Genomic DNA, 5,521 nt, shown 5'->3' with positions numbered 1-5,521 from the left:
TATTGATGTTCATGAATGTATGGATGAAAGATGATTTGAAATGAGCATAGTTACATCTGTTATTTATTTTGTTTATTCCCATCGCGTGTGTACAGTGAAGAACAGAGTACAATTTTTTATTTTTATTTTTTTATTTTTATTTTTCTTTTTTTTTATCTGCCATTGTTACGATATGTTCTTGTTTCGATTATGCTATTGTCTGGGTGTTACTGTTGCTCGAATGAGTGCTGGAAAATAACCTCATCCTTAACCATTCACCGCCATAATCATTATCTCCTTTCCTGCCACATAACACGAATTTTATCTCCTTTCCGGCCCTCACTCCTTTCCTTTTCTTTCCATCATCCTGTTGCATAAAAGCAAAATCATTCATAATTTCAATCCAGTATCCCGCCCATCAATCTTCATTATTATCTTCGATCATCTTCCTATTCCCTCATTTCGTCACCTGCATAAAAAACCAAAAATAAAAAAAAAAACAGGTACCAAACTCAGCACGCACGCACACACAGATCAAGTTTTATCCCACAAATCGTCATCCTAGTTTGGCACCACTTGAGACCCCTCACCATTTTTTCATCCCCATCGAAAATCCACCCTCTGTTAACCTTTCCCCGAATCACATCCATACCACTTCAACATCACAGCACCTGCAAATAGAACTCACAAGCAAACAACCACAATCACGCATACGTCATCATTTGAACCTGCAGTCTCCGTTCACACTGAACCGAAACCCCAATTCCAATCCCACACAGCACACAAACTCTCACATTTCTCATCATCAACCTAGCACAAGTCAAAACAGAAAACCAAGAGAAGAGATGGTCGTCGACGGTGGAGTGTGGCCACGTGGCATTCTCGAACCTGGTCGCGTGCGGTCGCGAGAACAGAGGAGGGATGGTTGCGTGGTGACGAGCCGCGGAGTCCTCGCGCGCCAGCGGCATCGCGATTCCCTCGATGGTGACAGCGGGACCGGCGACGACCTTGAGGTGGCTGAACCCGCTGACGACGGTCTCCGGCAGGCGAGTCCCTGTCTTGCGCACGTTGGAGAAGAAAGAAGAAGGAGATGCGTGGTTACCGGTGTTTTTTTGGTGGTGGACGACGTCGTCACCGGCGTCGTCACCGACGTCCCTGGTGCGGCGAGGCAGAGATGGAAGTGGTGTGTTGGTGGTAGGTGAACAGTGACGAGTCTTGGTGTCGAGGGAGAAATAAGGCTTGCCTCTTGTTTCTTTGAACACTTAGGTTTAGGTCATTTGGTTCCATATGCCACACGTTTTTTCACAGCGCACCCCCTTTTTTTTTATCTCTGCACCTCCATGTTCATCATTTCTTCTCTTCGTGCACCAGCATTTTAATATTCTCACTCTCTTGCATTTTGAGTCTGATCATGTTTGCTTCCTTCCCGCACCTCCATTCTCTTTATCCTTGCGCACCCCCCCTATTTTTTTAATTGCAGCCCTTACTTCACTATGCACACACCTCCCAATATTTGCTGACGGCACCACCATGTTTACTGACCCCACTCCCCTTGCATGCTTTATAGCATTTTTGGGCTTGTTTTATATTTACTTGTTACACTATCATTTTTATTGTACACACCCAATTTACTCCATGTACCTCTCTCTAATCACTCATGCACTCTCATATTTTATTTTTTACTTTTATCCTTCTGAAATAATTTCATCCTTTATTTATTTATCTTTTTTATTATTCTTTTTCTTTACTTATTTATTTAAAAAAAACAAATATTTTTGAAAATTATCAAAATTACAAGAATAGGAAAACCTAAAAAATTTCTCTTTAGCTTTATTGTGTCTATCCGGTCGTCCGCACTGTGTGACACTGATTTTTTAAAAAAATACAAAAAATATAATTTTCTTTCTCTTTTAGTGTCTGTCCGACTGTCCGCGTCGTATGACACGTATTTTCAATTAATTCAAAAATACCAAAAAAAAAATACAAAATTTTCAAAATACAAAAATATCAACATTTTCAAGCAAAAAATATTTTTATAGAACTACGTGATCCTTGATTCTCCACCATGAGATACGTAGGAGCAAGGCCAGTCCTTGTCAGGTTCACCTCCAAAAAATCAAATCTTTTTTTTTCTCAATTTTTTTTTCTTCAAATATCTTTTAAAGAACTACGTAACCCTGATTTCTCACTTTAAATGAGAATACGTAGGACCAAGGTCAATCCTTGTCGGGCCCAAAAAAATTAAAAAAAAAATATTTTGTTTCCTTTAGCATTTTTGCCTTATTATTTTTGGGGAAAATTAATATTTTGAAAACCACATGATGAAGGATTATCTTGTTCCTTTTTAAGATTATTGAATATGGTGTGAGTTGATTAAGAAAGCTAAGCGAAATCCCCACTGGACATTAAGATAGCAAGCTATCTAGATGTGAAGGTTCCTTTCACAAAGCTCAAGAGAAGAAGATGATGGATTGATTCAAAACAAAAAGGAAATGGAAGACACATAAACCATAGAAAACCAAGAACAATTAAAGGAAGAAGAAAACATAAAATGGAAAGGGAAGAAATGGTAAAAATGTGAGAAGCACGCCACTACAAGGCTAAGCTAGAAGCCATGGCAACCTTGAAGATGAGTGGATGTGTGCCGCCACTTGCTATGCAAGATAAGGCTTAAAAGTTTCACTCCCAAGGGAGGAAACTCTCACAAATGGTTGAGACACAAGAGTGTTTTTACTTCAAAATGTTCAACCCTTTTACATGTCTAGGAGCACCCCTTATATAGAAGAGTTTAGGGGCCTCTAAGCAAATAAAAGATACCTAAGGATGTCTCTACAAAAACCTAACCCTAGCTTCTAGAAACTAGGTCAAATAAGGTTACAAAAATGAGAGACAAAAGAGCCAACTATGGTGTGTGCAAGGCTAATTTCGTTCTAGCACAAAAGGAGACAAAGAATGTGTCTCATATGTCTCCAAAAAGTGGCCAAAGTGTGTTAAAAACAAAGGAGACCAAAGGTACATAGGTACACTTGTTTTATGCCTTTTACTTTATGCTTTATGCCTTTGCTTTACTCTCTCCTCCACATCATTTATGCTCCCCAATCACCATGCGCCACCTAGCATTGCTTTCTTACTCCTAATTAACCTACAAAGCAAATAAACATAGATTAGCATGTTGGCTTAAGTCAAGTCAACTATAGTCAACAAGTCAAACCTAGTCAAAGGTCAACAAGTCAACTAAAGTTGATTCAACTAAGCCAACTTAGGGAATCAAAAAATAACAAACACAAATGAAAGGGTTGAAGGATTAGTGAACTTCCTTTCTAAACATGCTTAGTCTTCTTAAGCATGTGCCTCCATCCTTGGTTGGGGTTAATCCTTCATCATCCTCCCCTTCTTGGAGAGAATTTGACCACGAATTCTTTAAGCCTTTGTGGATGGAACTTGACTTGATTTGGGAGAGGATTTGCGCCTCCCTTTTATGAGCTTTTGTTCCATCCTTTCTAAGGGTATTACCCCTAGCCTTGGTTAGGCCATCTTTATTTTCTAGACTACTCTTCCTCTCTTGCTTATGCTTTGGGCCTTCCTTTTTGGCTTGGGAAGAGAAGGAAGAGTGATGCACATCTTGCTTTGGAAGAATTTTTTTGTAGGCAAGTAACACCTTGGTGAAAGCTTGCCCCTTTTCATTTTCTTCTTTATCTTTTCTTATTTTATTTCTATCCTTATTAACTTCTTGAGGTGATAGAGGTAGTAAAGTTGTCTTTTTCCCATTTTTGAAGAAAATGTATTGGTTGGTATGACCATCATGTAAAGTTTGTTTATCAAATTGCCATGGCCTACCTAGTAAGATATGTGTGACTTCCATGGGAACAACATCACATAGCACCTCATCTTTGTAGCTTCCTATAGAGAAGTTAATTAGGACTTGTTTATTGACATTTATTTCTCCCTCTTTACTTATCCAAGCAAGCTTGTAGGGCTTAGCATGAGGAATGGTCTTTAAGCTAAGCTTTTCCACCAACCTTGTGCTAGCTACATTGGTACTACTTCCTCCATCAATAATTAGAGAGCAAACCCATTTGTTAATTTTGCATCTAGATTGAAAAATGTTTTCTCTTTGAGTTGGCTCAAGCTCACTTTGATCTTGACCTATCATGCGCCTTAATAACATAGGGTCTTTCTCAAAAATTTTAGTTTTACTAGAGGAAGAAGATTCTTTTGAAAGAGAATGGGGAGATGAGTGTTCACTTTCAACATCATTACTCTTCTTTAAGATCATGGTCCTTTTGGTTGGGCAATTTAAAGCAATGTGATTATAACCCAAACATTTAAAACATTTAATGGAACTTGATCTTTGAGAAGTGGAATGGTGAATGTGATCACTTGGTGACTTACTTTTACTTGGTGGTTCTTGATGAGAGTTAGAAGGGAACTTATCATGTTTCTTTTTATCCTTTCCCTTCCATGAGTGACTAAAGTAGTGATTGGGTGAGTAACTCTTCCTTGCCCTTATTTTTCTTTTCAATTGAATTTCAATCCTAAGGGCAAGTGTGAAAACATTTTCAAGAGTGGAGTACTCATACAACTCTACTTGGTCTTGTATGTCTCTCCTAAGACCACTCACAAATCTTTTTATTTTCTCTTTGTTAGTCTCTTTTATTTCAACCCTACGCATTTGAGACTCTAATTCTTTAAAGTACTCACTCACACTCATAGAACCTTGGTGAAGCCTTTGGAGCTTCAAAAGAAGTTCCTTCCTATAGGAGGGAGAAACAAATCTAGCGCGCATAAGAGTTTTAATGTCCATCCAAGAAGCCGCGGGTGGCCCTTGGTCATAATTCTTACAAACTTTATGCCACCAAGTATTGGCATACTCCAAAAATCCTAAAACTACTAGATCAACTTGTGTTTGATCCTTTACATGATTTTCATTGAAAATTTGATCAACTTTAGCTTCCCAATCAAGGAAGACTTTGGGATCACTTCCTCCATAGAACTTAGGAATCTTTGGAGTTTGCTTTTCTTGTGATGGGTTACGCCTAGAATGCCCTCTTTTCCTAGCCTCTCTTTCTTGCTCTTTAGCTTCAAGCCTTTGAATGTGCTCTTGGATTCTTAGGTCACTTTGCTCCTTGTCTTTTCTTAATTGTTCAAAGGTCTCCTTCCTAGACAACTCCAAATCCCGAAGCAATCTCATCAATGTATTGTTTTTGTTTGGTGTAGATGCATTTGATGAACTTGCCATGATTCCTACAACAAAAACACTCAAATCCGAGACAAAATAAATGGATTAGAGGTTAGACAACATGAAAATTGAGACCAAATCCAACCCAAAATGCAACCCAAGTGTTTTAGATCACACTCCCAAAGTAACAAGGCAAGGCTAGCACTCAAAATCCACCAAAGGATTGAAGCAAACACTTTTAAAAACTTGTTCAAAACCTTCAAATGCAAGACAAGTGATTCGGCCACAACACCCCAAGAGTTTCAAGAAAAGAAAACTACTAAGGCAAAACAAAGAACACCTAGTGACAAGCAAGAAAAGCAC

Source organism: Vigna unguiculata, chromosome 10 (assembly GCF_004118075.2).
Source record: "Vigna unguiculata cultivar IT97K-499-35 chromosome 10, ASM411807v1, whole genome shotgun sequence".
In the NCBI taxonomy this organism is placed as follows: Eukaryota; Viridiplantae; Streptophyta; class Magnoliopsida; order Fabales; family Fabaceae; genus Vigna; species Vigna unguiculata.
This window is presented reverse-complemented; position numbering follows the sequence as displayed.